The sequence below is a fragment of the Helianthus annuus genome, chromosome 3, assembly GCF_002127325.2.
Source record: "Helianthus annuus cultivar XRQ/B chromosome 3, HanXRQr2.0-SUNRISE, whole genome shotgun sequence".
Taxonomy (NCBI): domain Eukaryota; kingdom Viridiplantae; phylum Streptophyta; class Magnoliopsida; order Asterales; family Asteraceae; genus Helianthus; species Helianthus annuus.
Window position 1 is genome coordinate 100354355 of NC_035435.2, and position 24733 is coordinate 100379087.

A 24733-nucleotide genomic window follows, 5' to 3' on the forward strand; every position below is an offset into this window, starting at 1 on the left:
CAAAAGTAAACAATATTTCGATGAACGAAAACTCATACTTTTAAATCGTTTTGCGAATGGATTTCAAGGAACTTAAACGGTTTACGAACGCCTTATACTAAACATACCGGTTTTACAAAACGTGCATGATTTTCATGACTAGTGACGAGAATGTCCTAGTTACAACAACGGGACTGGGTTGGCCTGCGTACGAAAAACAAGACAACTCAGTGAGTTCATGTCCCCCTTTTCTTTTAACGTTTTGGTTTACAACTTTCGGGGGGAAATACATGTCAAACATAGGTATGATTAAGTTATGGAATGAACTCTTAGATCATGTGAGCATAGGCTGTAACTGAGGTGCCATTAATCCTTTTGAGGACCAAGGAACAAAGGTTAGATCTAATGGGTACGGGCGAGCCCCACTCACGGTCCATGGGTGACCACTTAGAGTGCTGTTGTGTCCAGCGTCGAGAGTTCGACACTTAAATTGCCTACGCGGGTTGAGTACCTCCTATGTCGTCGCATATATTAATGTCCTCGTGAAACATTAATGATCAACATGTTCATAGACGCTTTACATACCAACTTACAACACTATAACTTTCAAATGCTTTAATATTCATTTGACGCAAACTCATAATACATGTATTTACAAACTTTGATAATGTTTTCAACTTATGTACAAGTAAGAGGACGAGTTGGTCCTGCTTACAAAGACTCTCGTGGGCTAGACTCACAACTTTCATATATCATGCCGAGAAAATGATTTTACTATGCTTTCTCAACAACTTTTAAACCGGTTATCAAAAAGATTTATTTTAAATCTTTTCAAAACAAACTATGAACTCGCTCAACTTTATGTTGACTTTTTCCGCATGTTCTTTCTCAGGTTGCATTTTCAAAACTATGGAACGGTTGGAATAGGAGAACCCAATGGAGATTCGAGTACTTAGTGGCGTTCATTTTCTAGAAGTCTTAGCTTATTTGCTTCCGCTGTGCAATGAAGATACCGGTCCAGTCACGCCAAGCTCTGATATTTCGGGGTGTGACAGATTGGTATCAGAGCTATAGGTTTCAGCGAATTAGGTTCCTGTCGAGATACCTAGGCTCTAACCTCACTTTCCTCTGGGGACTTAGATTATTAAGGATTGAACACATACATAACGCCTAGGACTCGAATATGGGTTCCAACCGTTGCCAAGAACAATGAGTCAGCTATTTTGATTTTAAACATGCACAAGAGTTGTGTTTGATACACGATACACAAAACGATTACATACGGTAAGTAAAACTTTGAGAGTTTTGGATAACATGCATTTAGGACCTTTGGAAAACTTATGTATAAACTCACTAAAGGTCCTCACTTAGAAACCGTGACTAACAACTCGGGTAAGCGCCATTATATTATGTCTTCTATGCTATCTTACTTACCCGAGCAGGTAACCTACGCGGAACAAAACTCTAGTGCAAACGAATACATGGAACTCAAATTATACGCCAACGGATGTCGGAGCACATCATATTCTACGCAGAACGAAACGCTAGTGAACAGGTATACATGAAACTTAAACTATACGTCAGTGGACGTCGAAGTACATCACACACGATTTTCGAGGCAAGGCCTTGGGGAAAACCACAAATGGTCACGACAACAACGATGCTAATCCTGTCAGCGGGAGAACTACGGATCGAAATGCGGCAATTTGCCAAGTAATCCTGCAAGCAACACAAATCATGCTGAGGTACGTTGAAACAAGGTTTCATAACGATCGATACTAGGTCTAATGAGACTCACAACTATGGGCGCTGCAAAAGAAGTCACACGTCTCCGTATTCCCCCTATTTCATTTATGGCGATTACGCTATGTTCGACATTCCATGGTAATGTCAACTAACAAACGATTATCACGCGAAATTCCAGGTAAAGTCCTTAGATTTCTTTTGTTGAAATTCCGACTTCTTGCACATAGTGAGTAGATTTTTGCATTTCTACTCCCCCTATTGGCCATTGCATCACAAAGATTTTATGTCATGATAACGAACACTTAATTGCTTCATTCTTGACAAATCCATATGTTACACATGCGTTGTTCGTTACGCATGTGGCTTCACTTGAAATTGTTGCTTTATCAACGTTCAATATTGTTTCGCTATGTCGATTATTGCATTGTGATTTGGATGATTTCATTGTTGCAAAGTGTTGACTCCTTGATATCGAGTCAACGAAACTTGTTGAAACTCCTTTCCTTTTCAAGCTACATACATGGTTTTTCGTTGTAACCATGTCAAAAATTTTCGTGTTGATACATGCATTCCTTGTTGTAATGTGACTAAATCAAGTTCAATTGTTTGAACTTGCTCACAATATATATTCGATTCAAGATTCCATATGATGGATTGAGGCCATCATATTTGAAATAATCCTAACAAGCACTTCAATTGCTTTGAACCATAACATGCTTGTTTGGTCTTCGACTTCATTGAATCGTTTCCTTGATCACGATCACCTTGTGGTGACGTTCTCACAAATTTGAAGCTTGCGCTAATCTCGTTTGCACACATCATGTACGGATTTAATTAATTATTTATTTGTTTATTTATATTAAATCCGTTTTGTTAATTGTCATATTAAAGCAGTCTTAATACAATCGTGTATTAAGATAATGGTACACAAGTTCATGTCATATTTCGGTGTACCTCTTAACGGTTCTTTCACCATTGAGCGAACATTTTGTGATATTTATTGCTTTTCATCTTCGCTCGAAAACATTATTTATTTGTTTCATTTTCAATTGAAAATCCTATGTAATTTGTTTGGAGCAACTATTCGTAATTACTTCGTTAAACCTTTCATTCGATTTCAAATACGGTGATATTTGTTTGATCACCGCTATTATTGAATTGTTTCATTCACTACGACACCTTGTGGTGTCGGTATAAACTTGTAGCTTGTGCTAATCACGATCAGCCGTTTCATGCGTAACTATTTATGCTTTTCGTTTGACACATCATTTAAATAGTCTTAATGCAATTATGTATTAAGACGATGATACACCAGGTTCGGTTGTATTTCATTTCGGTGTATCCTTGCAACACGTTGATTTTATTCATTTAATGGTTCAAGAGTTGATAAATCATTTTTACGATTCTACTTATTTGAGTTTGTTGAATTCGAGTTTCACTTATACAACAACCAACGCTAGATTCCGTTGGTATTATATTCTGTTGTTTCAAAAATTGATTGCAGTTTGTGAACGTTCATTTGGAATTCCATTGGTTGAATTTCCTCTTTTGTTGAATCTGGTAAAGCTAGTCACATTGGTGATAGTATCACAACATCTCGTTCACTTGACATCGATTTCTAGAACAAACTCAGATAAACCGTTGGGTTCCTATTGAGGCAAAATTTTCTTGCAATCACGTAATCTGAACAAGTTTTGGTTCAATTACACGGTCACTCACTTTGGTATTATTCGGACTTACCTAGGAACGTCATAACTCTGAGGAGATAACATAGACTAAATTTCGAGGACGAAATTTCTGCAACAGGGGGAGAATGTGACAACCGGTAATTAACGGCTTCTAATTACGCGATTAACAAATGTTTTAGGCGATAATTAATAATGTTTAAGGCACAAATTAACTTAATTAGGCTATTGTAATGCCTAGGAACGCTTATCCGACTTTACAGTGCTCGTACGATAATCTACGGAGAATCTGCTAAACGTTAACCGATAACAAACTGAAACCGAACAAAACACTGACGACGCCGTCAAATAATAAATTTTTATGACATATTTTAGCTTCGAAATTAAAATTTTATATCTGTAGTCGAAACCAAATCGAAAAACGGATTAAAATAGTGGTTGACGCCTTTTACGGGCTTTTTACGCAACTAACGATCAAACGCGACAAAAACGACTACCTACACTCTTTTAAGTATTTTTTTTATAATAAATTGTTACTTTATGACGTCGTGGAGCTCGGGTTTTGGTAACGGGCCTCGTAGGAAATTACGGGCCACCTAAACACGGTAATTGGGCTTGTGGGCCTTGGGCCCAAGCCCAAAACCCACTAATCTTAACCTAACTATAAATTAGAAGCAAAACCCTAAATCTATCATTTTCATCAGCCGTTTCCACAAGTTTTCCTTCTCCCTCCTATTTCCTCTCATTCTCAAACCCTATCCTTAATTCTCTGCAACTTAGTCAAACAATTAAAAGAACACTTTATCTTTATACACACACATACAGCTATCAGACCCCCTCTTTCCCTCTCATTTTTGTCTGAACATTATAATTTGTTTCCTTTGAATCTCTTCAACTAAACCAAAATACACACACGTAAAATTTTGTCAACATCTCTCTCGATCTATACATCAGAGCATTCATCTTCAACATTCATCTCCACTCATCTCACGGATCCGGCTGCCGTTGGTCCGGTGGTTCGGTTCTTCGGGCAAGACATCCCCCCCCTCTGCGATGGATGAACGAACCACCACCACCATCGTCGGGTGGTGGTGGTGAGCGACGGCTGGCCCCAGATATCGATGAGAGAGAGAGAGAGAGTGGTGGCGTATGGCGTGCAGCGGCGGAAGACGACGGCGCCGCCACCTGCGGCGGCGGTGAGAGGAGGCGGTGAAGATAATGATGACCGATGAGAAGAAGATGATGAAAAACAACGAAGCTGAGCAACGATGATGTCGATGATGACTAACGACAGTAGCCGTTAGTTTTCGGTGAGTGTTCTCTTACTGTTTTTTTTTCTTTCTTTCGAGTAAACTTGTCGAACGATAAGGTTTGATCTAATACTCGTTTTGTCTTTCGTTCACCTACCGCTTTTATATTGGAAGTTGTGGAGTCCTTTTGGGTGTCGAGAAACAGATCCGATGGCAACTGTGGCGGTGGTGTTTTTGTTCAAGTTGTTTATGCTCGGGTTGATTCAGTTACAATTCAACGTACGGTTCAAAACGAGTCCACTCGAGTCAACTCGGGTCAACTGGTCAACGGTTTGGTCAAAGATGGTCAGAACCAGTCAACACGAGTCAAAGCTCAGGTCAATAGTTAAATTTGGTCAAGCGGTCAAAGGCAGTCAATGGTTCGGTCAACTGGTTTCAGTTCGGGTCAACGCCAGTCAAAGACTCGGTCAAACCCGAGTCAACTCGGGTCAACAACGGTCAACTCGAAGAACCGGTAACAAACTAGAAGTGGCGAGTTAATATACGTTAGTTTAGATTTTGATAGTTATACGCGACCGAGCTCGACCCGACTTGATTACTTACTAGTTTAGGTTTTGATATCTTGGCGAAAACTACATTTTGATTACATTGCGTTGATTATTGTTGAATTTTGATAAAATATATCGACACGTTAGTTGTCGGGTTGTTCCAAAAACAGAGGAAACTCTGCCCAATTTTCGTTAAAACCCGAATTACAAACCGTTATTATATTTTAAAAACGACACCAATGGAAACTCTAGTTTTCTTATAAAAATAAATATAGAAGTATATTTATTTTAGCGGCGTTATATAACATATAAGACGGATTACTAACAAACATAATCGTTTATATTTACTCTAAGGGTGGTTACTCGTATATTTTTTTTTATAAAATAAATATAATTGTTTATATTTATTTCAGATGCCGTTTATATTTATTAATATAATTGTTTTATATTTATTTCAAACGACGTTACTTCGTGTAGATTATAAAATCAATTTAATCGCTTACATTTATTTTAAATGTCGACATTAAACTTTCTTACGAACTAAATATAGTTTTTATATTTAGTTCAAACGACTGAATTTGGAGTTTATATTTTAAACTCACGACTTAAAATATATGTGTGTATATATATATATACACACACTTTTATTTCCATCTTATGAAAACTACAACGACACAAACCGCTATCCACCTACGTCTGTCTATTCACGACGACTAACACGGCATCGCAAGTATATATTTATATTTGAATATATATAAATATATATACCTTAATCACTCGAAAACTAAGTCGATCTCGAGACTTAGTTTTATCCCGAATATATACGGGATCAAATAACCATCGATCGGTTATCCTAAGTCAAGATAACAACTACCTTAGGGTCGTTTAATTAACGACTCGGTAGAGCTCGGAGGCGTAGTTTAGCTACGTTGTTTTATTAGAAAACTTATAATTATTCCTTGATTAGGAATGCTTTAGTTGCACGCTAGCGAGGTCACGTTCTTGGAACGGCACTACGGAAACACGCTAGGCTAGCTTTGCACCGGAATGTCAACGTGAGTTCATAACCCCCACTTTTTACTGATTTACATTTTTTTTATAAATGTTTTCGGGGGTGGAAAGACATGCAAGTTTTTGCAAAAGTAAACAATATTTCGATGAACGAAAACTCATACTTTTAAATCGTTTTGCGAATGGATTTCAAGGAACTTAAACGGTTTACGAACGCCTTATACTAAACATACCGGTTTTACAAAACGTGCATGATTTTCATGACTAGTGACGAGAATGTCCTAGTTACAACAACGGGACTGGGTTGGCCTGCGTACGAAAAACAAGACAACTCAGTGAGTTCATGTCCCCCTTTTCTTTTAACGTTTTGGTTTACAACTTTCGGGGGGAAATACATGTCAAACATAGGTATGATTAAGTTATGGAATGAACTCTTAGATCATGTGAGCATAGGCTGTAACTGAGGTGCCATTAATCCTTTTGAGGACCAAGGAACAAAGGTTAGATCTAATGGGTACGGGCGAGCCCCACTCACGGTCCATGGGTGACCACTTAGAGTGCTGTTGTGTCCAGCGTCGAGAGTTCGACACTTAAATTGCCTACGCGGGTTGAGTACCTCCTATGTCGTCGCATATATTAATGTCCTCGTGAAACATTAATGATCAACATGTTCATAGACGCTTTACATACCAACTTACAACACTATAACTTTCAAATGCTTTAATATTCATTTGACGCAAACTCATAATACATGTATTTACAAACTTTGATAATGTTTTCAACTTATGTACAAGTAAGAGGACGAGTTGGTCCTGCTTACAAAGACTCTCGTGGGCTAGACTCACAACTTTCATATATCATGCCGAGAAAATGATTTTACTATGCTTTCTCAACAACTTTTAAACCGGTTATCAAAAAGATTTATTTTAAATCTTTTCAAAACAAACTATGAACTCGCTCAACTTTATGTTGACTTTTTCCGCATGTTCTTTCTCAGGTTGCATTTTCAAAACTATGGAACGGTTGGAATAGGAGAACCCAATGGAGATTCGAGTACTTAGTGGCGTTCATTTTCTAGAAGTCTTAGCTTATTTGCTTCCGCTGTGCAATGAAGATACCGGTCCAGTCACGCCAAGCTCTGATATTTCGGGGTGTGACATTTAATACCCAAAAAACTTATTCATCGTGATGATCGGAGGCTGTAATCGCGAGGGATTAACACCTTTATTATTACGATCACGTATTCAATTTGAACTTTGACTTGACCAAAATGGTCAGAACCGAAAGTCAAAGCAAAAGTCAATTTGCTTAACTTTTGGCTCATAATTAGCCAAAATAAAAAAAAAAGACTAAGGAAGAACACTTACTTGTGTTCAAGGAAAGCTTAGAATGTCACACCCCGACCACGTAGAACATACAAAACGTGGCGGAAACGTCGGGGAGTGTTGTAACAGAATCAATTGTTTCAAATCCATGGCAAATGAAGTTTCGTTTTATAAATCAAACATGAAAGTTTACATTGTCTAAACAAGAATCAAAGTGTACATAACATAAATTAACTAGTTCTTGTCTCGTTTTAAGTCACTAAGGCACAGGTCCGCCTAAGTATGTCTTGATAAGTCCTATGCATCATCTCCTGAAAACACATGTAAAAATAGGTACGTCAGCATAAAAATGCCTATGAGATACATTGGTTTTGTGAAAACGGAATTCATGACTTATGTTTGAGAAAATGTTTAGTCATGAACCTCGTATTTTGCTTTGTCTTGTAAATCATTTGAAAAACGGTAAGATCAAATGATATGTATAAATAAGAAGACACTGTATGGTTAAACGGATAACCATGAAAAATGCATTTGTATAAGATAAGTCGTTTGTAAAGCAATGTCTCGTGAAAAGTGTGTTATTTGTATAAAATGTCATATGTCTCAAATTGAAATGATTCAAATAACGCTACGATATGTTAATACCATACAAACACTTATATATAGGAAGTACCAGCGGCGTATCCACCATGCTTGTATCATATTACACACGCCTCGTTACTTAATCACTTACTCAAACCAAACCATCAGAATGAAATGTTTAACAACGGTAGAAATGTTCATGTATAGTTAAATGTCTATTTTCAAATGTAATTCTTGTCAACGGATATAACTGGTTTACACGGTTCAATGGTTACAGACGGTTCATGAAATCAAAAGGGGTAAAACGGTTCACATAGTCAAATGGTTACAACGGTTCAAAATGTAGGGTAATGTGTTCATATGCTGGATGAGCATATGCAACAGAAATGCAATGTGAAACAATGTACTACGTATGCACACAATGGGCGTACGTAGCATGAAATGTATTGTAGAGTACACGGTTCAAAATATAGTATACTGTGTTCATATGCTGGATGAGCATATGCAACAGATATGCAATGTGAAACAATGTACTACGTATGCACACAATGGGCGTACGTAGCATGAAATGTATTGTAGAGTACAACGGTTCAAAATGTAGAATAATGTGTTCATATGCTGGATGAGCATATGCAACAGATATGCAATGTGAAACAATGTACTACGTATGCACACAATGGATGTACGTAGCATGAAATGTATTGTAGAGTACAACGGTTCAAAATGTAGAATAATGTGTTCATATGCTGGATGAGCATATGCAACAGATATGCAATGTGAAACAATGTACTACGTATGCACACAATGGGCGTACGTAGCATGAAATGTATTGTAGAGTACAACGGTTCAAAATGTAGAATAATGTGTTCATATGCTGGATGAGCATATGCAACAGATATGCAATGTGAAACAATGTACTACGTATGCACACAATGGATGTACGTAGCATGAAATGTATTGTAGAGTACAACGGTTCAAAATGTAGAATAATGTGTTCATATGCTGGATGAGCATATGCAACAGATATGCAATGTGAAACAATGTACTACGTATGCACACAATGGGCGTACGTAGCATGAAATGTGATGTAAAGCAATGTACTAAGTACGCACACAATGGGCATACATAGCATAAACACAATGAAATCATGTACTATATATGTACTATCGAACATAGCAGTATATGATGTGAAAACCGGAAAGCATGAAAGTAGCAAGTAGGCACATGTGTTTCACCCCAAAACAGTTTGGAAAACAGTAAAAGAGGGGTTCAATGTACTCACCTGAGATTGCTTTGAAGTTCTTGTATAATAACCAGATAATGCTAAAGATCACGGGATATCAAACGGCACCTAATAGGTAGCTATGTTAATATACCGGACCAAATCGGAAGGATCGGATAGTACGCGGGTTCGTAAACCAAACGAGTATGGAGACTCGTGTAATATGGTTTAACAAAGCCTACATACTAAAATGAAACTTAACCTAAGTGCTTACGGTCCGTCACGACCCGTTTAGGTAGCTTATGCTACCCTAACGCGTCGTTCGCGTAGAACGCGTTCGGAACGCCTAACATCGTGACTACAAGGTATAACCTCGGAAGGTTATAGCTATGGTCACCTAATGTGTTTGGTCGGATCCTAATGATCGACCAAATGGGTCGGGTTCGAAAGTATAAGCGATGGTTTAGATCGCTTACCTTACGACCCTATATAAGCACTAAACTAAAAGTGACGAGCTAAGCATGTTAGAACATGCTTAACTAAGTTTAGAAAACAGGTTTGACATCAAAACAAACGGCTTTGATGCTCATGAGTAGTTTGGTTACAAAATATGCAAGAATGCACATTTTGGCCGAAACTACGACTCGTCACTGAGCCTAGTTAACGTGGTGATCAGTAGGTATAGTCACTACGGACTATAACCATCGTGATCACGCTCACGTTATGAAGTTCCATGAACTTCGCATCGACCATAAGCTGGTCAATGCAGAAAGTCAACAAAACGTTGACTTTCGGACTCGAAAAGCGATAAAAGAGTGAAAGAAGACTTACGGAAAGTCCCCGAGTGCTAATCTAGATCAAATAGCTCAGGTATGGAACAATGGTTCCAACTTAGAGCCTTAAGATCAGATTTTGTGGGTTTTTGGAACTAAGGGGGGGGGGGGGTATTTATAGGAAAAGTGGAACCGTTAGGATCGTTTATCGAATATCGTGCCGCGATCTCGAGCGTACACTTGTCAAATTCTTGTGGTAAGTCAGAACTTGGCCCTTGGCTCCTGATTGGGTGAAAGGGCATTGCCCCTTGATCGAACGAAAGGCCAAACTGCATTAAATGCAAAGATTTTTCTGTCTGACAGTCTCACGCGCCCCGCGTAAGGATTTGGTAAATCCTTACGCGCCCCGCCTAAGGTTCCCAGATCAGAATTTACAATTTTGGTCCCTGCACTTCAGAAACACGTATTTTGGCCCATTTTTGGCACGTTTAAGCCCCGTTAACCTCATTTCAAGGCTCTAAGATGAAGTTAAAGTGTAGGGGACATGAAATATGCTCAAAAATATTCCGGATGTCGGTTCGTTTGGCCGTACGATTGCGATGTTCGCTTAATTACGACGGAATGCGCATAAGCGCGAAAGACGATCCAAATGACGCGACGAATGGATTTTTCTCATGCCCAACACTAAGGCATAATATAAGGATGCTTACATAAATTTTTGGATGTCCGGATGTATTCAGAACGTAAGTTATGCGCGAAAGTGCAAACTTGTGCACTTTTTGACACTTTTAGTCCCTGAATGATCCAAAAGTTTGTTTTAGCATACCAAACACCTCAAAGCCTATTTCTAAGCTATGTAGAGGATATTTAGGGTATGTTTAACTTATGAACATGTTCCAGAATGTTCGTTACAGTTCAAATTGGCATACTTTTGCAGTTTGTCAAGTTTAGTCCCTATAAGCGAATTAACTTGTTTTTGCTATACCCAAGCCTTCAAAACTTATTTCTAAGTTATGTAAAGGTTATTTAAGGTATGTTGAGTATATGTTGATGTTCCGGAGTATTTGTCGCATTAAACTGCGTACGTTTACGCACCAGTTTGCGTATAATGCTCTAGAAAGCAATGTAGAGTTTGAAATTGAACAATAATTGATATGTGCAAAACATACACATATTTATACAAGATCCCAAGTATGAAATACAATATTTCATCGGCTTGGTATTTGTTTGATGGTCGCGGTGACACAGGTGTCACAGTCTCCCCTACTTTAGGAAATTTCGTCCCGAAATTTATTCGTAGGAGTCTATTTGTGAATTTGCCAAATAACCACCAATGATATGTAAGGCAATATCTTGTCATTTCCTTAACGGTCATTCTTCCGAAACGAAAATGAACAGACGGGTCATTTTCAATGGTTGCTTCATCAGAATTGGAAATGAAGGATTACACAACGGATATTCATTTCCTCAACAGATAATCTTCAGAAACGAAAATGAACAAACGGGGTCATCTTCAACGGTTGCTTCCTCAGAGTTGGAAATGAAGTATTACACAACGGATATTCATTTCCTCAATGGATAATCTTCAGAAACGAAAATGAACTAACGGAGTCATCTTCGACGGTTGCTTCCTCAGAGTTGGAAATGAAGTATTACACAACGGATATTCATTTCCTCAACGGATAATCTTCAGAAACGAAAATGAACTAACAGAGTCATCTTCAACGGTTGCTTCCTCAGAGTTGGAAATGAAGGATTACACAACGGATATTCATTTCCTCAACGGATAAATCTTCAGAAACGAAAATGAGCTAACGGAGTCATCTTCAACGGTTGCTTCCTCAGAGTTGGAAATGAAGGATTACACAACGGATATTCATTTCCTCAACGGATAATCTTCAGAAACGAAAATGAACAAACGGGGTCATCTTCAACGGGTATTCTTCAGATTTGGAAATGAAGGATAAACGGATATTCATTTCCTCAACGGATAAATCTTCAGAACGAAAATGAACAAACGGAGTCATTTTCCTCGACGGGTATTCTTCAGATTTGGAAATGAAGGATAAACGGATATTCATTTCCTCAACGGATATTCTTCAGAAGTGAAAAATGAATAGTTAGTTCATTTTTCCTCAACGGATGCTTCATCAGAATTGGAAATGAATAGGGTTAACTCTAGACACATGACAGAACTTGCTGTGATTTCTGTGCACTAAATTCCATAATTATGTATGCATCCATAATTACGTAATCCCTTGCACAGTCCGCACAGTTTGTTTTGTAATGTTTTGGGGAAGGATATCAAACTTGTGACGAGGGTGACTAGACTTCCATCGGTTCCTTTTAATTAGATCGACAGGGGATCCTCTTGGTTAGGCCACCAAGGAGTCCTTTCAGCTATATCATCACATGATATCCCTAACCAGATTTTCGGATGAATCTGTTTAGCTAGACCACTCAAGGGGTCTAATTATGAAGTAGTACTTTATAATCCGAGGGACTTAACTATAACATAGAAGTCCATTGAGGATTTTAAGTAATACCTTTGGGCATCCTACTATGAATCTCTTGTACACGGATATGTAAGATTCTACGAAGATTTGGATAACATAATTTGGATCACACAACAATACATAAGGAAACACATAAGCACATAGTCACATAATTGTTTAATTTGATCATAATTTGTTATTAACTTGTTATCGATTGAATACGGATATGGAAACCTGTCGACGGATCTCAATGTTCACTGGAATCTATCTGAGAAGATAGAAAGATCTCCCAAAATTCGATTTTTGATTACAAGGAATCACCACATTCGAATGAAGGTATACAACAATTAAAGACTTACGGGAAATTCCTAGGTACCCTATTAAGGATTTATAGTGGTACCTTGGGTATTCGTCTTTAGTTGTAACCTGCGCCTTGTACTTCGTTTCCTTAGAATAAACGGGTACTTAGGAATTCCGTGGAAGACGCAAGCGATTATAGAATGGGAGAATTTTGGGGGTAGTTTGTTCTTCAAGGAATACGGTTCCTTGATTGTCGGTATTGTAAGGGATATGTCGTTTATACATGCAACCATTGAAATACATTGCAATGTAAATGAAAGATTTATTTATAAACAACGATATCAACTGTTCCTTGGATCTTGACAACAAAAGAAACTTAATACATAAGACATGATTATTTCTAAACGATGTTGTCTTCTAGTCAGTCGGGTGATCATCCTTGTGCTGGATTTGCATTAGCAAGCTTTGGGCAATTTCTTCGGAAATGACCCATCTCGCCACAATTGAAACAAGAACCTGGTAGGAAACGACCTTGAGCGGGATTGTTGCCAGCTTGGTTTGGTGCAGCTGCAGCTGGGCAGATTCTTGTTGTATGGCCTATGAGTCCACAAGTTTGGCATTTGCGGCACTGTACATTGGCGTGATGATGGAGGCTACATTGGTTGCACAAGGGTGCAGTTCCATTGTATGGTTTTCTAGCAGGGGGTTGAGCTGGTTGGTTGGGGACGGCTTGACCATTGTGAGCGACCACGGCGAAGTTCTGAGAAGCCTTTCGCTTCCTTGACTTCTTAGGAGATTCAGTCTGTTCATCCATGGTCTTTGATTCCTCTATTGGCTTCTTGTCACCCTTTCGAAAAAGTTTATGCTTTCTGATCTGCGATTCAGTCAAGGTTGCAGATAGCTCAATGGCCTGACGGAGTGTGGTAGGGTTGCTACCAGTGACAATGTCTTGTACCGAGTCAGGCAGGCCGTCGATGTGCCTTTCGATAGCCTTGTCGAGTGGGGCGACCATAGTCGGGCAAAGTAGACTCAACTCCTCAAACCTATCAGTATATGCCCTGTGTTCGCCACTATCTTGTTTCAAATCATCAAACTCCTTCTCCAACGCTCGTTGTTCATGACGAGGACAAAACTCTCTCATCATAAGAGCTCTCAGTTCAGCCCATGTTTGTGCTAGAGCAACATCTGCACCACGGTCTCTCATTACCCCGTTCCACCATGTAAGAGCCCTCTTCTGAAACACACTCGAAGAAAACTCGACCTTGCGATTTTCCCGACACTGCACGTGGCGAAAGGTATTCTCGATGCTCTCGAACCATTGGAGAAGCCTAGTTGCTCCCTCAGAACCACTAAACTTGAGTGGTTTAGCCGAGTTAAAGTTCTTGAAATTGCATGTACCATTGTTGTTGTTGTTGGCTTGGTTCCATTGAGCAAAGAGATTTGGGAATTGAGCAGCCATCTGCTGCGCAATAATTTCTGCCAGCTCGGCAGTTGCTATCTGGTGTTCGCGTCGAGGAGGCATTCTAAAAGGGGAAAAACATGAAAGGAAACAAATAAAATGGTATTGGGTAAGAATAGGATGTTACAATCACTAACCATAATCACGGTTGATGGTCATTTGTTTGAATCATGAAGCAAACAAACAACACCAAGGCTGAATTAAAGCAAATAGATCCTCATAGTGTATCGCGAAGACATGCTCGCCTATAAGTGGACACTCACCCCAAGAGTTCCCAGGTAAGAATGACTGGTCCGATTATGTGGATTTGTACGAACACTCTAACCTTAGACAGAAAACCCAGGGTACAGGCATTCACTCTTCCAGTTCGCACGTGTTCACACTATTTAGGACCCAAAACTTTGACGGGAGTTTTGAAAATTCAAAGGGGTTCAAAACCTTATAACAAAGGGTTCAAAACCTTACAATAGAGGGTTCAAAACCTAGTAATCAATCATCCTAGAACAGATGATTAGCTTTCAAGGCGGTTTTGAAATTTATGTTCTTGTTGTGGTCGTCGCCTAAGGGTAGGTGACGGTATTGTTTTGTGACTAAACGCAAGTAAACTCGCGTTAGGTTCCTAGGAAGGTTATAGACTAGGTCAAAGCATTACTAATAACCTAATTCCCTATAACCATTGGCTCTGATACCATCTTTTCTGTCACACCCCGACCACGTAGAACATACAAAACGTGGCGGAAACGTCGGGGAGTGTTGTAACAGAATCAATTGTTTCAAATCCATGGCAAATGAAGTTTCGTTTTATAAATCCAACATGAAAGTTTACATTGTCTAAACAAGAATCAAAGTGTACATAACATAAATTAACTAGTTCTTGTCTCGTTTTAAGTCACTAAGGCACAGGTCCGCCTAAGTATGTCTTGATAAGTCCTATGCATCATCTCCTGAAAACACATGTAAAAATAGGTACGTCAGCATAAAAATGCCTATGAGATACATTGGTTTTGTGAAAACGGAATTCATGACTTATGTTTGAGAAAATGTTTAGTCATGAACCTCGTATTTTGCTTTGTCTTGTAAATCATTTGAAAAACGGTAAGATCAAATGATATGTATAAATAAGAAGACACTGTATGGTTAAACGGATAACCATGAAAAATGCATTTGTATAAGATAAGTCGTTTGTAAAGCAATGTCTCGTGAAAAGTGTGTTATTTGTATAAAATGTCATATGTCTCAAATTGAAATGATTCAAATAACGCTACGATATGTTAATACCATACAAACACTTATATATAGGAAGTACCAGCGGCGTATCCACCATGCTTGTATCATATTACACACGCCTCGTTACTTAATCACTTACTCAAACCAAACTATCAGAATGAAATGTTTAACAACGGTAGAAATGTTCATGTATAGTTAAATGTCTATTTTCAAATGTAATTCTTGTCAACGGATATAACTGGTTTACACGGTTCAATGGTTACAGACGGTTCATGAAATCAAAAGGGGTAAAACGGTTCACATAGTCAAATGGTTACAACGGTTCAAAATGTAGGGTAATGTGTTCATATGCTGGATGAGCATATGCAACAGAAATGCAATGTGAAACAATGTACTACGTATGCACACAATGGGCGTACGTAGCATGAAATGTATTGTAGAGTACACGGTTCAAAATATAGTATACTGTGTTCATATGCTGGATGAGCATATGCAACAGATATGCAATGTGAAACAATGTACTACGTATGCACACAATGGGCGTACGTAGCATGAAATGTATTGTAGAGTACAACGGTTCAAAATGTAGAATAATGTGTTCATATGCTGGATGAGCATATGCAACAGATATGCAATGTGAAACAATGTACTACGTATGCACACAATGGATGTACGTAGCATGAAATGTATTGTAGAGTACAACGGTTCAAAATGTAGAATAATGTGTTCATATGCTGGATGAGCATATGCAACAGATATGCAATGTGAAACAATGTACTACGTATGCACACAATGGGCGTACGTAGCATGAAATGTATTGTAGAGTACAACGGTTCAAAATGTAGAATAATGTGTTCATATGCTGGATGAGCATATGCAACAGATATGCAATGTGAAACAATGTACTACGTATGCACACAATGGATGTACGTAGCATGAAATGTATTGTAGAGTACAACGGTTCAAAATGTAGAATAATGTGTTCATATGCTGGATGAGCATATGCAACAGATATGCAATGTGAAACAATGTACTACGTATGCACACAATGGGCGTACGTAGCATGAAATGTGATGTAAAGCAATGTACTAAGTACGCACACAATGGGCATACATAGCATAAACACAATGAAATCATGTACTATATATGTACTATCGAACATAGCAGTATATGATGTGAAAACCGGAAAGCATGAAAGTAGCAAGTAGGCACATGTGTTTCACCCCAAAACAGTTTGGAAAACAGTAAAAGAGGGGTTCAATGTACTCACCTGAGATTGCTTTGAAGTTCTTGTATAATAACCAGATAATGCTAAAGATCACGGGATATCAAACGGCACCTAATAGGTAGCTATGTTAATATACCGGACCAAATCGGAAGGATCGGATAGTACGCGGGTTCGTAAACCAAACGAGTATGGAGACTCGTGTAATATGGTTTAACAAAGCCTACATACTAAAATGAAACTTAACCTAAGTGCTTACGGTCCGTCACGACCCGTTTAGGTAGCTTATGCTACCCTAACGCGTCGTTCGCGTAGAACGCGTTCGGAACGCCTAACATCGTGACTACAAGGTATAACCTCGGAAGGTTATAGCTATGGTCACCTAATGTGTTTGGTCGGATCCTAATGATCGACCAAATGGGTCGGGTTCGAAAGTATAAGCGATGGTTTAGATCGCTTACCTTACGACCCTATATAAGCACTAAACTAAAAGTGACGAGCTAAGCATGTTAGAACATGCTTAACTAAGTTTAGAAAACAGGTTTGACATCAAAACAAACGGCTTTGATGCTCATGAGTAGTTTGGTTACAAAATATGCAAGAATGCACATTTTGGCCGAAACTACGACTCGTCACTGAGCCTAGTTAACGTGGTGATCAGTAGGTATAGTCACTACGGACTATAACCATCGTGATCACGCTCACGTTATGAAGTTCCATGAACTTCGCATCGACCATAAGCTGGTCAATGCAGAAAGTCAACAAAACGTTGACTTTCGGACTCGAAAAGCGATAAAAGAGTGAAAGAAGACTTACGGAAAGTCCCCGAGTGCTAATCTAGATCAAATAGCTCAGGTATGGAACAATGGTTCCAACTTAGAGCCTTAAGATCAGATTTTGTGGGTTTTTGGAACTAAGGGGGGGGGGGGGTATTTATAGGAAAAGTGGAACCGTTAGGATCGTTTATCGAATATCGTGCCGCGATCTCGAGCGTACACTTGTCAAATTCTTGTGGTAAGTCAGAACTTGGCCCTTGGCTCCTGATTGGGTGAAAGGGCATTGCCCCTTGATCGAACGAAAGGCCAAACTGCATTAAATGCAAAGATTTTTCTGTCTGACAGTCTCACGCGCCCCGCGTAAGGATTTGGTAAATCCTTACGCGCCCCGCCTAAGGTTCCCAGATCAGAATTTACAATTTTGGTCCCTGCACTTCAGAAACACGTATTTTGGCCCATTTTTGGCACGTTTAAGCCCCGTTAACCTCATTTCAAGGCTCTAAGATGAAGTTAAAGTGTAGGGGACATGAAATATGCTCAAAAATATTCCGGATGTCGGTTCGTTTGGCCGTACGATTGCGATGTTCGCTTAATTACGACGGAATGCGCATAAGCGCGAAAGACGATCCAAATGACGCGACGAATGGATTTTTCTCATGCCCAACACTAAGGCATAATATAAGGATGCTTACATAAATTTTTGGATGTCCGGATGTATTCAGAACGTAAGTTATGCGCGAAAGTGCAAACTTGTGCACTTTTTGACACTTTTAGTCCCTGAATGATCCAAAAGTTTGTTTTAGCATACCAAACACCTCAAAGCCTATTTCTAAGCTATGTAGAGGATATTTAGGGTATGTTTAACTTATGAACATGTTCCAGAATGTTCGTTACAGTTCAAATTGGCATACTTTTGCAGTTTGTCAAGTTTAGTCCCTGTAAGCGAATTAACTTGTTTTTGCTATACCCAAGCCTTCAAAACTTATTTCTAAGTTATGTAAAGGTTATTTAAGGTATGTTGAGTATATGTTGATGTTCCGGAGTATTTGTCGCATTAAACTGCGTACGTTTACGCACCAGTTTGCGTATAATGCTCTAGAAAGCAATGTAGAGTTTGAAATTGAACAATAATTGATATGTGCAAAACATACACATATTTATACAAGATCCCAAGTATGAAATACAATATTTCATCGGCTTGGTATTTGTTTGATGGTCGCGGTGACACAGGTGTCACATAGAACTTCAGTAGGAGGCCTCTAAAAGCAGAAGCAAGCTCCAATAGAAGAGAGAAAGAAAGATTGAAGGTGCAAGTGGAAATGGCTCTAGATCACCTCTATTTATACTTGCATCAAGTTCATGAGATCATTCCAAGTGTTGGCATTGATTCTTAGATGTTTACAAGTGTCTAATGAGGTGTTTGAACTAGAGAAATTATGGCAAATTTGGTGCTAGGTGGCAAAAGATGGGTATAGATGGTAGAACTTGGTGAACAAGCAAAATTATGCTATTGGGCACCCCTTATGGACCGTATGGCTTTAGGTCTTACGGTCCGTAAAAAAATCTGATAAATAAGTTTCTAGTTTTGGCAGTTTTGGCCCCCGGAATTGCAATTTCACTTGTTTGCCATTTTAACCCTTCTAATTTGTAATTTAAGCTATATGAAGGGTATAAATGCATATGTAACTTGGATTTTATTCCGGAAATGTCGTGAATATTGTTTCGATCGGTTGTACGATTACGTATTTCGTAAATAAAATAAAAAAATTTATTAAATACGAAAAAAATCTAAAGTGTACAACGGTTGAAATTTTGCAAATGTTACATGATGATAAGATTACGCTAAAGGACAATTTGATATGATTTATAGTTCATGCAAGCTAATATGATTTATATAACTTATTATACAATTGCCATGTGGATTTAAGACCTCTTTTTATACTTATGCTATGTAAACCAAACTTGTATGCTCACTGACCATTTGTGTCGACGAATACTATAATATATGTTGAAGAAAATGTTTGATGACGCTCAAGAAATTAACTTAGGGTGAACTAGAAACTCATCCAAAATTTCATTTAATGTTTTCTCATTATGCTATTATGTTATTTCCTAATATGTTATACTTTCCTTTTAAGACGCTGTGACTTTTAGTGATGATATGAAATTGAATTATTAAATTATTGTCATAATCATACTATTATGTTGTCTTTGAATAATCTCGTTCGTCTCACTTCGATGTTTCCACTATCGGTTGGGGTGTAACATTGGATTAGTAGCTAAGGCATGCGTGATGCGCCTTCCGTGCTTGAGGTCATGGGTTCGACTGTTGTTTGACTTGTTTTTTTGTTAATTTTAAAATCTAAGAAAGAGTTCTTAGTGTTTTAACATTATACCCAACGCCCCCATGACCCCATTTCTGAAATGAGCAAATCACGAAAATTGATCCCCAAGTCTCTCATCTGAGCCTTTAGCCCTAGTCCCTTCGTGACTCTCAAATCTCTCATCTCCCTAGTCCCTTCGACCTTCTTCACTCTAGTTCTACCCTTCGACCCTCGTCACTCCACATTGCACCACACACCTGATTTGTCACACCCTAACCGATGGCCGAAACATCAGAGTGAGACGAAAACGAGATTGCAAGAGACTTCATAACACTAAATGTGACAAGTATTTAATAAACAAATTTCATTTCATTGCTAACATCAAGTACTGTTGGTGCATATGTCTGTCGACTTCGTCTTGTATCAAGACTTGTAATAGGTCAGATAGATTAGGGCACGTTATACGAGAAAAACGAGAAATTTGTAGGATATAGCCATTTCGCACGAAATGGAACATGTCCATTTCGTACGAAATGACACTGGCCAACTCGCATGAAGCCATTCCATGCGAAATGGATCCTCCTATAAATAGGTGCCTTGGTCATTTCATTTGTAACTTTTGCAATTCCAGTAGCGTAGCTCTGCCGAGGTGTCAAACGGTCTGTAATTGTGTCAAATCAATATAGAAGACATTTAAACTACTTCTTAGTGCAAATCAAGCTGATTCAACATCAAAACGTCTGTTTCCGCCTCTCGTTTTGATCAAAAACTCTTCTGATCGACTCATTCGGTCGTCACAATGATCCTACAAGTGGTATCAGAGCTCAGGTGGAAGAGTTCTTACCGATTCAGCTTGTTTTCACTGAAATTTCTGACTTCTTCTCATTCTTCTTCATATTTTTCAAAATTAACCAAGATTTTACGGATAAAATGGCTTGATTTTCACATATTACATGCGAAACACTGTTTTTACAAATCCTTGAAAGAATCAGACCTAAAATCGAACTAAAACCTGATCAATTTCATCAAAAACTGTCTGATCGTGTGACATCAGCATCAATTCGTACGATTTGGACTCCCAATTCGCTTGATATTACTTCCAATTCGCATGATTTGGACTCCCAATTCGCTTGATATTACTTCCAATTCGCTTGAAATCACTTCCAATTCGCACAGATTGGACATAGTAGACTCCATTTCGTACGAATTGAGCCTAGGTCGCTTGAAACAAGTATATCAGATCTCCATTTCACACGAATTGCACTCCGGTTGCATCAAGGAATTACCATTTTGCACGGATTGCATCATTTCGCACCAAGTTGTCCAAGTCATGTGGAACAATCTCAGATTGTGTGAAACTTCATCCATTTCGTTTGAAAGTCTGAATTTGTGAAATTTTTGATAGTTCGTACCGAAACATGGATTCTGAATTCTACAATGCGTTTGCTACAACCCCGGGTACTCCTGTTACTGTTGCTTAGAGTGTAACCATGGAAAATGAAACCGGAACGTTACAGAAACCTCCAAATCTGATGGGCATTGAAGAATATCATAGTTGGAAAGAACGTTTCGAGAATTGGGTTCAAGCAAGTCATCTAAGGTCTTGGGAATGTATAGAAACTAAGTATAATAGACCACTTTCTAGTTTGGGATTTGCAAAGATTATCTCGGAATTTTCAGATCAAGAGAGAGATATGTACAAGGCAGAAAAAATGATGGTCAGTTTGCTTCAACAAGCTGTGAAAGAAGATATTTTCATATTACTTCAACATGATGGTAGTGCACGTTCAATTTGGGATGCACTTCGCACAAAATTCGAAGGAAGTGCAAAAATGATCAAGAGTAAAAAATCATTATTGAAGAAGGAATTTGAATTGTTTTCAAGTGTGCCAGGTGAAACTACAAAGACTCTCATTGAGGGATATTGTCATCTAGTGCGTTCAATGTCTCGATTCGAGATTACTAAAACTCCAGAGGAATGGGTTGAGAAATGAGCTGATGCTTTACCTTAAAAAGAATGGGGTACATATCTCATGATTTTGAAGAATACCAGAGAGTATAAGAGATTGTCGATTTCTCAATTCATTGAGAAACTTGAGGGACAAGATCTTGAACAACAAAAGATTGCTAGAAGGAACAATTCAAGCGTTCAACAAGACATCAAGATGTACTACAAAGGTAATGTTCAAAATGTTGAAGCTAGTCAAAAGATCCAAACTGCTTTCAGCGCAGAAAACTCATCCGGATCAGTCAATCAAAGTTTATTCAATTCCATTGGATTTTCTTCATATCCGAGTGTTAATCAAAGTGTTCAAAGCTCAAACAATGGTAATGTCATGTGCTACAATGCAAATTGCATTGCATCTTCAGAATGGTCAGAAATTTTCTGAAGAAGTCGCTAAAGGTCATATGGCATTACTTGTTACTGTGTTGGAATCATACGAGAGCTTGGTTGTAGGAAGGATCGGAAATCCTACGTTGACAAAAGAGGATTACGATCAGATCGATGCTGAGGAAATGGAGCTTATGGATATTAAGTGGTGTTTAGCGAGTGTGTTGAGGAGAGCTGAGAAATTTAAGCAGATTACAGGAAGAGATGGCTTCCGTGATGCTAATGTTTCTACTTTAGGTTTTGATAAATCTAAAGTTACTTGTTTTCGATGCAGGGAAAAAGGACATTTCAAGAGGGAATGTACCAATCGAGAAGCAGGTGGAGCTCAGAATCCATTCGGCAACAATGATTATTATCGGAAAGTGATTTATCATCAAGTCTCTCAACAGCAGCATCAACAACAACCATCATCATCCAATGCTAATCAGATTGAAGATGGAAAGAAAAAAGCTTATCTAGTTAATCAAGATGATGAAAGAGTGCGAGAAGGTTTTAGCTGGGACAAATACATTCCGGCTGATTCAAGGTTTAGAGCATTCATTGCACAAATAGTTCAAGAACCAGAGTTGATGAAAGAGTGGATGGATGTGTTTGCAGATGATGAGAAAAGTCAAGATGGAGAGTCTGTTACGTCAGAGAGTAGTTCAGAGAAGACACAAGTCTTTGATCAATCATCAACTGATAGTAGTGATGATGAGGAAGAAATTAATCAAATTAACATTGGGAAAACTCATTTATCTCCTGAAAGTTTCAAATTTTATTTTGCAGATAAATTGGAGAAGTTAAAGTTGCTGAGAAGGTGGTTGAAATTGAAAAGATTGTAGAAGTTGTTAAACCTTGTCTAAAATGTTTGGAACCTTGCAAACATTGTGAAGAGAAATATAAGAAGTTTAGTGAGCTTAACAAGATGAAAGAGAAATTGTTGTTTGATGTCAAGTATGTGAAAGAGTTGTATGATGTGTTGAATAGAACGGTGAATAGTTTGGAAAAGACAAACTCTGAAAGAGAAAATGCTTTGACAATGATGAATGCAGTGATGATGTCTAATCTGAAAGAAATCAATCACTATATTGAAGAATGTGCAAAGTTGAAGCAGGAGTTGGAAACTGAAAAGACTGAAAATGAAAGAATCAGACGTTTGCTGCAAAGTTATTCAAGTTCTGATTATTTGATTAATAGAATTTATCCAACTGTTGCATGTTTTGAAGGTTTTCAAGATAAGAAGTCAGAAGATACGAATATTGGTAAGAAACAAAGTGCAAATTATAAAAAGTGTCCGCCTCCGATCTGGGAAGGTTATTCTCCCAGAAAACCAAATGAGGAACAAGTCAAAAAGGCAGTCAATGTAAAGTTAAAGTCTGAAACAACTGATGAGTTACCAGAAAACATTGACGTCACATTCACATCGTCTGACACTGATCATGAGTCTGAGTTAATAAAGAAAGTGGTCGATCAGGTGTTGGATAAAGATGAGGAGTCAGAGTCAAAGTCTGAATCTGAGAGTTCGAATTCGTCAGTTAACAGTTCAACATCATCGGTTAAAAGGGTTTATAATAAAGAATTTCTGTTATCAAAAAATAATTTGAATGATGAACCAATCAAAGTGGCATATACTTTGAATGATTCAGACAAATTATATTCTGATGAGGATTTTCCAATAAGTAGTGTTCAAATTGAAAAAAATTAAAAAGGTTTTCAAATTAACAGAAATTAATATTTCTGAAATAAAAGATGTAAATCTTACTGAAAAACCTAAAAAATACACTTCAAGAGTTCAACAAAGATTGAACAAGAAAAAGGGTTACAGTTCTGGTACTGGTTTTCAAAAGAAACCAAACCATAACATTAATTTTAAAAAGAAAGGTTTAGGCTTTATTCCACCCGAAAATTATAAAAATGAGAAAATTTCTAAAATAAAAACAATATTTGTTTCAGGGGGTCAAGTTCTGAAGAAGAAGAAGAAAAGAGCTCATTCTGGAAACAATCAAACAAAGAGTTCTTTGCAGAAAAACAAAAGTTTGAGAAGACTGTGTTTGGAACCAAAAAGGAGACAAGAACCTGTTACCGATGTCAAGAAGTTGGTCACATCGCCTGGAACTGTCCAAAGGCAACCAACACACAACATGGAGTGTCTTCCAAACTCAAAGAAAAGATTGTTGATAAAAATGAACCACTAACTGCAAAATTCAAAGTGTTTAAAAATTCTACTTTTGAAGTCGGTGAGAGTTCAAAAAGTTTTTACAAAAGAAAAGTGAATCTTAACAACCAAACGTGGGTTGCTAAGAAATCAGATGTTAAATCTGGCGATGAATCTGACTCGTCAAAGTCAGAGGAGCTACAAGTTGAGGTAAAAAGAGAAAATTCAGTACCGCCAATGGATGATGTCAACTTTCCACCATTGCGGGCTGAAAATT

General features: G+C 38.2%; 1 long non-coding RNA gene across 1 annotated transcript; it reads left to right on the forward strand.

Moving 5' to 3' along the window:
- Positions 1-4093: 4093 nt before the first annotated feature.
- On the forward strand, positions 4094-6319 carry LOC110927733. The gene is made up of 3 exons (XR_004888489.1): positions 4094-4720; positions 4835-5174; positions 6176-6319. It is a non-coding gene; the product is annotated as an uncharacterized LOC110927733 (long non-coding RNA).
- Positions 6320-24733: the final 18414 nt, after the last annotated feature.